The sequence below is a fragment of the Microtus oregoni genome, unplaced genomic scaffold (assembly GCF_018167655.1).
Source record: "Microtus oregoni isolate MIOR12 unplaced genomic scaffold, Mior012 000019F_ref0000042, whole genome shotgun sequence".
NCBI classification, from domain to species: Eukaryota; Metazoa; Chordata; class Mammalia; order Rodentia; family Cricetidae; genus Microtus; species Microtus oregoni.
The window spans coordinates 22,786,323-22,799,636 of NW_024543078.1; positions in this window are offsets into that span (position 1 = coordinate 22,786,323).

The following is a 13,314-nucleotide window of genomic DNA, read 5'->3' on the forward strand; positions in this document are numbered from 1 at the left end:
AAAATTGGCCATGATGAAGGTGTTCACATTATGGAATTTAGCAGCTAGTAGACATCGGAGCTCCCCCGATGTTTCTGATCTGGATGATAAACACGGAGCAGCACCGCACTGCAGACACCACGCTTAGCCGTCTCAGCAGCTCCCACGTCCTAAGACTGTAAGGATCATGCTAAGAAGGGCAGAAACACTGGAGAGGAAATGTCTTTCACTGGTAAAAATTTTAATAGGGTGAATATCAGAATATCAGTTCTTAGTTTTGAGGAGTTTTTTTTTTCCATGCAATTAATCAAATTTTGCTTTGTTTTGACATCATGCATTCTAGGGACATAAAGTGGATGTAAAATGATTGGGTTTTTATGATTAAATGGGGTGTGTGTATGTGTGTGAGAGAGAGAGAGAGGAGGGAGAGAGGAAGAGAGGGAGTGAGGACAGACACAGGATATTTGTGGTGTGTTAAGAATTTTGAACAGGAAGGAGATGATATATGACTGTAGTTATTAAAATATATTTCGTCCAATTATTTCTCCATGTTTCAGTTAAATTTGTTTCTTAGTCTTTGTTTTTCATTGTATGTTGCCTTGCTGTCTCCCCACAAGGGTATTGCAGGGAGAGCAATGGTTTTTTAAAAGTGTATGTTTTAACATGAGGTCATCTCCTAGGAGCCTCAGAGGTTACTGAGTTGTCCAGGCAATGCCAAACATTATCTAGAGACTTTTTGTTTTGTTTTGTTCAACAATAGCTAATTTTCAATGAAGAGATTATCTTGTAAAATTGAAGTGAATTTGGAAAAGAGTCAATTAAAGTTTCACACATGGATGCTGCAGAAGTTGGCGATTATCAGTGATTAACTCTAATTAACACAGGAATGTGATTCCAGAAAGGGTGTGTGATGTCTTTTCTTGTGACTCCTACCTTGTGGAAGAACCAACTCCTGTGGAAAATGGAGTCTCTGCAGCCATTGGCATACAATTATGTGGGTTTTGTTTGTTTTTATAGAACAGATGCAAGACAAAGAGCATAGTATGAGCTATTGGAATGCAATTTCAAAACATATGTTTCCAAAATTATGGAAACATTCTGGATGATAAATAAATCCCTTTCAGCCTCAGAGGGTGCAGGCTGCAGGGCTGGGGGAAAGGCGGGTGTTGGATGGGGAAAACGTGGTTTAAGTAACAGGATGAATAGTAAGTACATCAAAGCCATTAGAGCATAAACCCCCAGATTTAAAAACGTGAGAGGCGAAAGATTATGTAGCAGGGTCTGGCGGCTTTATAGAGCCCGTTTCAAATGAGGGATAGAACAAAAGAATGTACGATTGAAGCTCTCGAAGAGATTTATTTCTGGAGAGAGGCAAACATTTTGCTCTGATACCAATTAGCTGGGAAGAAGTACCACGTCATAAATGCCAATATTAAAAATGTAAATCCCACACCCGAGGGTGCACTGAAGACAGGTCACAGCGCTTGGAAGATGGAATGCACAAAGAGGCCCGGGAAGAGAGCCTCCACCTGCTCAGCGTACCTGCTTCTGCGTCCTGGGTCCGGGGGAGGGGTATTGCCATGAAGACGCGCACCCTCGTCTGGGGGAACTTGGTTTCTCTATCCATTGTGTGGCTTTAGAGGCCGTTTGAGAGAGCTCATTCTGGGAACTCCAAAAGATCCTCTTTATGGACTCAATTTACCTGCAGCAGCTCCAGGATGCTCCAGGGTTTTCTTACATTATTTTTGATAGCGTAGTTTACACCAGGACTGTGTATGGGTGTTTGCGAAATGCAGAGAGAACTCCAGCAAGTGGGACGAAGAGCACTTTTGTGGTTTTTAAGGCATATTTGTATCCACTGGCTGTGGTTCTGTATGAAAGGAGAAATATACAGAGCTACAGTCTTCAAAGCTCAAGACAAGATGGGGTGACATAACCCAGCTCTTTCCAAGTGGAAAAGAGACCCAGATGGGGGTGTGGTGGGTGGGGGCTAAGAGATTTTCTATCGGTTAGTCTCTCTGGGGGAAACCGAGCAAGGCGAGAGGTGAGCCTTTCACTGGCCACCAGCATCCATGCTGGACCCTGCCCTCTCTCATCAGTGCTAAAGAACCGTTCTTCTGAAAGGGAAATCCTCTAGAATGTCAAACAAAAAGTGTTGTCTCGGATAGAGGTGTCTGTTGCTACAAAAATATTTCAACTCCTGTCACTGGCCTGGGATAATAAATCGCTTTCCCTTTTGTATTTTGGTGCATTGAAACATTATCTTTTATGATCATAGGTGTTGCTCCATTATTTAAAGCATACTTGTTATTGCAGGGGAGACAAGCTCACGTTTGATTTATAATGGGACAATTGTGCTTTGAGTTAAATGAAAGTTCAAAGGAAAATGAATTCTAAATAAGAATAATTGAAGAGATTCAAGGTTCATTTGAGTTTATATTCATCAAAGCAATTGTCTCCTGAAGTCCTCTTATTTAAAGCAACAGGACGGATCATAACTTATAAACTTCGCCTTTCCAACACCACTTAATTCTATATATCATCATCAGAAACGTTATGCCGCAGCAGTAATTTATACAAAACGTATTGTTACAGAGTTATAAATGTCATTAAGTGGTAGACTTATGCCTCGGTGTCATGCAAGTTGAAGCTTGGATTTAAAAGTATTACCCATAATGCAAGATTTCTATAAAAACATTCTCGGTACTTTCTCTTCCAGGGCAGCCTCATATTAAAGTTTAGTTCCATTTTACACCTGTTCTCTGCTCTGGGAGTGCAACCTTTATTTCTCCCTCCTGTTTTTAAAGTCACCTTCTTAATTCTGGTAGAACATAACTCAACAACTGAAAACGGGAGGAATGGATTTACAGTCCCTCCGACTGCTCTCTACCTGGGACGGGAAGGAGAGCGGGGTGGGAGGTAACGTTTCCTGCCATCAAGGGACATCTAGAGAGAAAAGGCGATTAATCATGATGTGCCAAGCGGTTTTGATTATTCTGGGGCCTGGGATGGAATCTGCGGGTTGTTCAGGTCCCTGGTTTACTAATTTGGTATTTCACCACACAGTGGCACCTCTGGAGGCCAGCGCGGCCTGGTACGATGGGTCTGTAAGGAACAGTCCTGTTTAGGCCACCTGCATTGTGCCAACACGGAGAAGAAGACACATTTATATGCATATCATCTTTATTTATACCTATATCAATATAATATGTATGTTATTTATCATCTCCAGCTCTATCATTTACAGCATATATACACACACATATATATCCATTCCTATTCCTACACCACCAATACCTGTATTACCTATACTTACACTTCTTTCATCTCTACAACATGCCTAGGAGGAAAGTATTATGTTAGTGTGCACAAATAAAAGACAAACGTTCGCTTCGATGAATGAGTTTCTCAGATCTCTGTTGGGTGTATCCTGCACACCCCTCCCTGAGATAAAGATGAGAGCGTTATGCTGGGGTCCCAGCCCTCACTGAGGTTATTGTGTGGAGACTTACCCCACGTACTGAGATTAACATTATAGAAGGTGTATCTATGTGTTCTGAACCAAAAAAAATGTAAGGGATTATGAGGTTCAAGATGCATAAACAAAAGATGCTCTTTTTGTGGGGTCAGCTGGATGTGGCATCTCTGAGGGTCTAACCTCCGAGAGGGCAGTTAAAGGACGGAGACGTTGTGGAAGGCCGTACACACAATCAGGCAGAATTGAGATTCAAATGCAGGCCTGTTGGAGCCAAGTTCTATTCATATTGTCCCACTATACATATTTGAAGCTCTGACTTTGGTCCCTTAGCCACTAACCACACTCCCCATCTAGGGCCGTGGACTGAGCCTGGGCGTGAATTGGTGGTGCCGAGCCCCGTGCCTTCTCTGCAGGGAGACTCGAGCATGAAGTCGCCTGTCTGCACATTCCTCTCACTTTCTGCATGGTTTTGTCGGGATTGCATTGGGGAGCTGGCTGTATGGTGTCCATCGGTTCTGCTAATTGAGGGAGAAGCCAACTTCAGACACCTGGGACAGGCTAAGTAATGGGTTGCCGAGGCCGGAGCTCAGAAACCTCGCCTGGTCCAGCCTCCTCCCCACTGCCTCTGCTCCGTGCTGCCTGGCCCAGTCTGAGGCTGTCTTGGAGGTTGGCAGCCTGCCCTCAGAACTCCCTGACCTACAGCAACTGCAGCAAGGAGTCCTGTTAGCAGCTCTGGAAGGGAGGCTGGAATCTGACCAGAACATCCCTTCTGTGTTTCCACCTAGTGGCTGTGTAGCAGATGAAGTGCCCTGCTGGATGGACATGGTGGCCTCCCAGAGCTGAACCTTCAGCCAGGCACAGGGGTGGGGATGGCCTGGTACAGGCACAAGAGGTGTGCTGCTTTCCCGCCAACAGCTAGTAGCAAGGTGGGGATTTACTAAGGATGCAGAGGCATTGATGACTCTTTACCCACTCCAAAGCCAAGCTCCAACCCCATATGAAGGAAACGCCTTTCAACTGCCGGAATTTCTGCCGTTCGTCATTGACCGTGTGCACCAAGCGACGTTGCTTCTGCCTCAGTGCGTTTGTTAAAATGCGAGCTACTGGGGAGAAGGCGAACTTCAAGTGCCGGCCACATCGACGTGAAAGAGCTTATTGTATCTCTTTTCTGAGGGCTATGGGCGGATTGCTGAAGTAGAGGAAAAATAGAAGTAGCCACTTTCTTTGGATCCAATTCTCCAGCATCCCCTGTACGAAAAAGCAACAGTATGTTATAGACACTAGGGGGCGGAAGTAGGCCGGCAATGGCGCCTGTTACTCGTTAACAGCTCTGAGAAACAAAGTTAGCATTATCAATGTTTTCTTTTTCTTAAGCATCGGAATTCTCTGAGATAGTATAAATGTGAGCATTGACCGCTATGGTGCAATGAAGAAATTTTCAGAAAGTAACATAGAAAGTGGATTTCAAAGAGAATTCCATCAATGGACTTCCACGCTGTTCTCTACTGTTTTTATTATGACGATTTGTTAAACGTTTCTGGGAGCTAAAGTTCAAGTGAGAACAGTGGAGAGGAACTTACTTCTCAAATTCCCAGCAGTGACCCCGATTTCACCAAAAACCTGGCATGCCAAGTATACATTTTTCTTATTATAGAGAATAAATCCACGTGAGGAAGAGAGAAAATGAGGTCCCCCCACAGCCAAACACATATCATACTGTTCCGGGTGGCTGTTCTGACTGAATAAATCTTGCTTAGCAACCTTCCATCAGAGTAAATAATAAATCACTCCCCAAAGCTCCAGGCATCGGGTTCTTTCTGGGCAGTAAAACTCTGCAAATGTCTTGACAGCATTTTGTAAAATCATAATTGCTTAGGGAATGCGATTCTGGATGTCTTAAAATATACAGAATTAAAGTGAAGCTGTTCCTTTGAGGAAAATTATCCTAATGCGGTGCGCATTATTCTTCTGATGCATTCTCGATTATAATTTACAGAACCCCATCATGTCTGTGAAAAGTGTACAACCAATGCATCATGCCTAGGTTTTATAGTCATTCTTAAGACCATCAGGGCAAAAGTACTTAACTATTTGTAGAGTTAGTTGGAAGTGTGTTTATTTATCAGAGTATTCTAGAGAGTCCCACCTTAAACATATGGTACCTAGGTATATGTAAAGAAGGGGGCTGAGTTGTGTCCCTCAGTTCATATGTTAAAATCTTAACACTTTCTCCCTGTATCTCAGAATGTTACTGTAAGTGAGATAAGGTCTTCAGAGACACACTGTAGGGTAATATCTTGTAGAAGGAGCGGCGGGCTGCTTCCCGCCTCCCAGCTCCCTGCCACCGGCTAGCTTTACCCAAAATAATTACACGGAAACTGTATTCTTTTAAACACTGCTTGGCCCATTAGTTCCAGCCTCTTATTGGCTAATTCTCACATCTTGATTAACCCATTTCTATTAATGTGTATAGCACCACGAGGTGGTAGCTTACCAGGAAGGATCTTAACCTGTGTCCATCTTGGAGAGGAGAGCTACAGCATCTGCCTGAATCTGCTTCTTTTTCCCAGCGTTCTGTTCTGTCTACTCCACCTATCTAAGCTGCTGTCCTATCAAAAGGGCCAAGGCAGTTTCTTTATTAACCAATGAAAACAACACATAGACAGATGACCCTCCTCTATCAATATCTTAGTTACTTTTCTATTGCTGTGATAAAACACCTTGACCAATTCAAACAACTTGAGGAGGACAGGGTTTATTTCAAGCCTACAGGTCCACAGCACAGTTCATCATAGAAGGAGGTGGAACAAGAACTCAGAGAAGAAACCTGGAGGTAAGAGCTGAAGCAAAAGCCATGGAGAAACACCATCTTGCTCCCCATAGCTTACTCAACCTGCTTTCTTAGAGCACCCAGGACCACCAGCCCAGAGGTGACCCCATCCACAGTGGACTGGGCCCTCCCACATCAATCACTTATAAACAAAACACACTACAGACTCGCTTATGGAGACAATCTTATGGAGACATTTTCTCAGTTGAGAGTCCCTCTTCCTTTAGCTTGTGTCAAGTTGACGTAGTGCTAAGCAGCACAGGTCATTAGGACGACCCTGGGTTCAACAGGACCGGCATCCTTGTAAAAGGGAAATTCCAGGCAGGCACAGTGAGAATATCCGGTGAGGACATAGGGAGAGGCAGTTGTTAGGCAAAGGGAGGCCCTACAAAAGGATCTTGGTGACACCTAGACTTTCCCAGAACTGTTGGATAGGAAATCATTTTTACATCTAACATGAAATTGTATTCAAAACAACAAATAAGATATTATTTTCAAAAAGTCCCTGTGTAAAAATCACGCTTCTGCGTATTGAAGCAGAGTTCAGAATTTGGACCCTTTTAACATTAGTAATTTTTAAGTAGAATGATTTGAGGTGCAGTCAAGAAACTCCCGCTATTGGGTCAGTACCCCTATTTTAGCACCGGCCCTTGGATTGAAGGCAGTGACTGGTCTTTATCAACTTATCCTCCTCAGGAAGTGGGACGACACAGTTGGGTGTGCTCCTTTCTGTCTTTCCCCCAGATCGTCCCAGGCATTTACCTCCAAGTCTTGCAGAGTTAAAGTGGAGCCTGTTTGTCTTGTTTTACCCAGCAAAACAAGGCATTGCTCCCCGGCTCAGTGATGAAAGGATCCATCGCAACCGCCTTACCTGCAGTGCTGGGGAAGGCCAACAGTACCTTATCAGATTCCCCGGGGGTGGGTATGGAGTGAAGAGTTAGCCACATGAAAGCGTGGACCTCAGCTCTCCTTTGGGGAGTTTTTTCATGCAGTTTTTCATCTTTCTGCCTCATATCACCAGATTGGCTCACTGGATAAGAACTTGGATGAGTAGTCGGGAGGCTGGGAGGAGGCCCAGCTTGAGTCATGGTCATCTTCTGGAATGTTAGCTTCTTCCTGTAAGGGGTAGGTGCCTCTGTGGGCTTCCTTACAGTGCTAACATTCTCTGTGGGAATTGATATTTCAGGCCGGTGGTCAAGGGCCAGGTTTGAATGGCTCCTGGTGGAACATCGCTGCTTTGGTTTTTCACGGCTTTTAGGAAAAGGTGTGAGTGTGTGTGTGTGTTCGTGTGAATATATGTAAGTGTGTGTACAAGTGTGTGTGTTTGTATGTATGTGAGTGTACATATGCATGTATATATGAGTATATAAATAAGGATGTATGTGCGTATGTATATATCTGTGCATGTAAGCTGCGTGTATATGTATGTGTGTTTGTGTGTGTGTATATGTTCACATGTGCGGGTGTGCATGCTTATGTAGACACAGAACAGAGTGTTGTGTAGGAGAGACCCAGTCAATCACCTTACTCGTAGGGCGGGGTCCCCCGAGGATATTTTTTACTTATAAAGATTGCAGGCTCGCTCCCGGCTGCCCCTTTTTCTGCTTTCCTGTTCTCCGCTGGAACCTGTGGTTCTGTAAGTCTATTTTTCAATTAAAGCTGTATATATTTATGACAATTTCTGTCTGCATTCATTTACGCCATTACACTTGGCGCCCACGTTCAGTCTGGGTCTTCCCCCACAGTTAAACATCTATAACCCCCTTATAGACACACCCAGAGGTGCATTTCTATGGTAATTCTTAATCCTGTTAAACTGGCGATGACCAACCATCAGTTACTGCATCCCAGATCTCCCAGGCAGAACCTCCTCCGGAGCTCAGTCCCAAACAGCTGGGAGCAGGTGGAGAGGAGCCAAAGGGCCGGGATCTCCGTCTGCGCTTCACACTCGGAAGACAGTTCTCTTTCTTACTGGGGAAGGAAACGGGTGGTACAAGAGGTATGCGACATAGTTGCTCTGAGCTTGTGAGCAGACAGTGTCAGACAACTCTAGGAGATCATGTCAGCAAACTCGCCCATCTTCATTCTTTCATGGGCAGATTTTTCTGCACAGAAACTATTGCAGCAAAGGATGCATACTTTGATGTATACTTGATAACTTTGGGCAGCCCCGAAGTTATTCTGTATTATTCTGGGAGCTCGAGACTTGTAGGCAGATACTTGGGTGGCACTTGAGTAGGTAGAGCAAGGTACACAGGAAGGGATCTATAGAATACTTTTTGCATGTACCGATGGATGGATGCATAAGTCTTCCCAGTTTGAGGCTTTCCTCATGGCCTCTCCAATTAGGGATGAAGTGACCCTGGGTGACACCAACTGTGCTCCTCTGCTCCATACTACGTTTGCAGCTCCAGGCAGTGCATTATACTGTGTAGCACCCTGCACACACACAGGCACACCACTCCTGCCCTAGCTGGAAAACATACACAGCGTAAGCAGAAGCCCTAGGAGTTCCTCCTCATCCAGAGTGGACCAGAACAGATGCCTCTGGGAGCCAACGGGCATCGTCACAGAGGGCCCATGCTTAATGCCGTGGTTTTATGTTTTGCCTTGGCCAGAACGTGTCATGGCCACAGATGAGGTGAAACTGGAATTCAGAAGATACTTTCTCCCTGACTGTCTTGTGGTAGGTGGTTTGCTAACTCTAAGGGTAACAGTGGCCTAAATTATCCCAATAGATGTGTTTTAGGACTCTCTCTCCCATTTTTCCACAAAGGGAATCAAAACAAAGGTGGTTTACATGTCTAGATTTTCTTTCTTTCTTTTTTTCTTTTCTTTTCTTTCTTTCTTTCTTTTTTTTTTTTTTTTGCACATACACACTGTGAAGATCTGAGGAGACAGAAAAGATGTGGAAGACTACTCTTGGTCATCAGGCTACCTGAGGTTACATTTTAGGAGGCTTCAAAGATTCCAAGAGTCCCCCAGGGATGGCCATGCAGGAATCATCAGGCCTCTTGGTAGCAACTGTTTGTACATCCAAGGAGAGCGCTCAGCATTCCTTTATTATTCTTACGCAGTTCTTGCAGATACAGCACAGGTGCACTTCTGAAAGATGAGCTACGTTATGAAAAGCAAAAGGAAATATAAAAAGGCGTTCAAGAGCATCAGGTCCTCTGGGACTAAGTGCAAAGAGAATAAAGCAGACATTGCATTACATAGATCAATGGGCCTGGGGCATTGGGGAGAGGCTTTCCCAGGGAGGCCTGCAGGGCCCGACTGTGAAACACAAAGCCATGGAGAGGGGTCTGGTCACTCCAGGAGAGCCGAACTCAGGGTGGAGGTGCTGCTGAGCCTGTATGAGGTGAGCCCCTGCAGGGGTAGCTGATGGCCGTTCATGTCTCCTTGAGTCTTGCTCTGTTGCCTAGACTGTCTGAGCACCTGGGTTCAAAAGATTCCTTTGCCTGAGTGTCACTGCACCTGACTCCCTGTTGGGTTGTCGTGAGGATACAATAGAGAGGAGGGATGGAAGTGGCAGGACCATGCTCTGAACAGGCCCTAGCCTCGTAATTTTCTTCCTTTCCACATTATCTTCTTGTCTTTTTCCTAGGTGTTTGACCGAAAACTCCTTTGGACGTGCTGTCTGAACATAATGCTCCCCTGATCAAAAGTGTTAATGGTCCCACTGTCTTTTCAGTGAAGTCTGAATGCCTCTCTCTCTCTCTCTCTCTCTCTCTCTCTCTCTCTCACACACACACACACACACACACACACACACACACACACACACACAGTTTCTGTGTGCCCTTGCCCTGGTTCTCTCCAACTTTACTGTCCACTTCCTATTTTAGCCAACCCAAAACACTTGCTCCAGAACAATCCATGTCCCATGTTGTGTCCAAGCTCCATCACTGCCTCCACCCCCTTTCCCTTGGGCATTTTCTGCTTCTTCTTCAAGACTCAGCTCAGGCATCGCAGTTCTTGAAGACCTCAGCTTTCCACAGTGTGGTCTGTTCTTCTGCGGCAGCTCACCCTCTCTTGGGCGCTGGTTGGGAATTCGGAATCTCCAGCCTCAGTTCAGACCCACATGTAGGACCTGCCTTAGCCTGATACTCTGGGAGTTGCATGCACAAGGAAGCCCCCAAAGTGCTGTTTAGAGGAGCCTCATCCACCCTTCTGTACCACACTCAGACTGATGTAGTTCCCTGGATAAGCTGACTTCCTTGTTTTCACTACTAGACTTTGCCCTCTTGGGGATTTGTGACTCCATCTTTGCTGACTAGAAAACAGCATATAGTTGGTGCTCCAAAAATGCTTGTTGCGGGCATCAGTAATCGGCAATGGCTCATTGTGGAGAGAAAGAGTGGGTAGCAGCCTAAAGCAACGCTTCCATGGGACCTTGTCTAACCTTTCTCTTCAAAACCTATTTTTTAAAATTATAATTTCAAAGGTTATAAGATTACCTCATCTCTCCCTTCCCTTTTCTCCCTCTAAATCCTCCCCCTTGCTCTTTTTCAAATCCATGGCCTTGTTTTCTTTAACTATTGTTACATATTTATGTAACAGAAATGTATACACATATGTCCTAAATATATAAATACAACCTGATCAATTCATACATTGTTACGTGTTTATATATGTCTTTAGTGCTGACCATATGGTGTTAGATAACAAGTTGTTTCGTTCTTCTTTAGGGAAGATTATTTTTCCTACTCTCAGCATTCCTTAGTTGCCTGTAGTTCTTTGTCTAGAACTGAGGGCTTATGAGCTTTCCCTCATCCATGTTAGCATGTGTACTGATGTCTTCCTTGTTCAGGTCAAGTTTAGGCAGTCATGTTGGTGAGACATCATGGGTGTAGCTTCTCTGACATTTCTAGGAGACACAATCTCACAGCAAACTTCTCATTTTTCTGGCTCTTACAATGCCCCGCGGCCACCCTCAGCTCTTCTGAAGTGTTGAATCTTTTACTCACCTATTTTAGAGGAGACACAAGACTAACCAGGTCCTCAGTACCTGCCAGATCCCAGAGCTGGTACTGGTGAGGTTGACACTTATGCCCAAGAGACTTTCCCCTAATGGGAATGGGAATGGGAATGGGAATAGGAATGCCCTAAAGCCCCTTGATGAACACGAACTATTCCTCCAAAAGCAGCCTTTTCAGTTAGCCATTTTCCTTCTGGTCAAAGGTCTGCTTTGAAGACTTTTAAATCTGACTTAAAGTGAGGATTAAGGGACCACGTGACATGGGGCATCACCTCTGACTCCTTCTTCTCGGGATTCCCCAGTGACTTCTAGGTCTCTGAAAGAAGGAGGTGGTTATCCAGTCCCAGCATTGAGTTTCTCTCTTTTGCCTGGGAGAGGGAGGTGGGTAATCTCATGCCCCTTTGAGCAGGAATTCCAAGGGGATGAGTTCAGAGCCCAGTTGTAAGATTTCAGCACTGTCTACAGAGGCAGAGGAGAGACTGTGGAGGTCAGGCCTTGACCTCAGAAACCCTTTTTCCACTACAGAACAGTTTTAAGTCCCCTCTTTCCCATCCATCTACCCTGCGTTTTCTCTTCTAGAACATGTAGACTTGGAAGAGCAACCTGTCTTTCTGACGGAAAGAATGCCTTGCAGTGTGAAGGGTTTCACTCTTTCATGGTGAAGGGCTTCACTCTTTCCCGTATTTTTCAACTTTCCACGCTGACTGACTCTCCTGAGAGGCGGCAGAATGGTTTCCTTGAGTCCACCCTAGACATGTGGGATGAATTGAAGAGAGGGGAGGAGACCTCCTTCAAGACCACACGGTTAATGGGGATGCTGAGCTGGGTCCTTACATCTGACTCCTGGTCTCGAACTCTGCTTTCTGCACATGTGTACCATGGCTAAGGATGCGATGCCTGCTCTCTAATCCTCACTTTTCTGAAGGTGGGCATTCTGCCTTCCCCACTGAAGACTGGGGGTCCTGTTGGACCCCCTGTCATGGCTGGTCAGATCCATCAAATCTGGACCCCTTTTCTTCTTCTCTAAGAGCCAGCCTGATTTTCCTTTTCTTTTGACTTTCCCAGTAGCCATGACTGTCTCCTTCCCACTCTTCCGTTGAACCTGTTTGTCCCTGTAACACCTACATTTGGCTTTTGGGAGATTTGAGTGTGTCATTTTCTTTTAAAGTATAGGATTTAATACAGGATAGCAATATTCTTTCTTCTACTGAAATTTCATCTCAAGTTTTGTTTCCTTGGAGTTCTCTGGAGTAAAGAAAAGTACATTATACATCAGGGTACATTTGACAGATGTAAGTGATTATACTAATAGTGGCTTATTTCCCTATGTGTCTAATGTATTCAGGCTTATTCAGATGAGCTGAACCTTGGACTCATCCCTAAAAATGAAATGAGCTCTTTAAATTTTTCCTACTTACCGATTTCTTTTTTGTCAAATTCTTAAAGATTTCCTTTTTAAAAATTTAATATGATGAGGCTGTCTGTTGCCTGTAATTTAATTTAAAACATTCTGTTACAGTCAGGCTACATAAGCTCACATATACATATTTTTGTATGCGTGTTCACACTAATGCATACTCAGGTTTGTAGCACGAATTCTAATTGGTCTTAATAATAAAATTACAGAGTCAGATATTAGGAAGTGAAAGCTAAGAGATCAGAGAAGCAGTGCAGCCAGCCACTAGGGAGATCTTTTACCTCTACCGAATCCTCAGACTGAAGGGGTGATCCCGTCTCCACGAATCCTCAGACAGCAAGCTCAGACTGTATTCTCAGATGCCTCTCAGACTGCTGCCTCAGACTGCTCCTTAGGCTGACTTCAGACTTCAGATTGAATATCAGATATCCTGCATAGCAAATATTTACATTACATTCACAACAGCAGCAAAATTGCAGCTGTGAAGTAGCAACAATGATAATTGTGTCGTTGGGAGCTCACCACATGAGGAACTGTATTGAAGGGTCGCAGCATTAGGAAGGTTGAGAGCCACTGCCTTAGTGCTGCAGAGATTATAGAGGTTGTCAATATGCCCTGGTTAGTTTCTT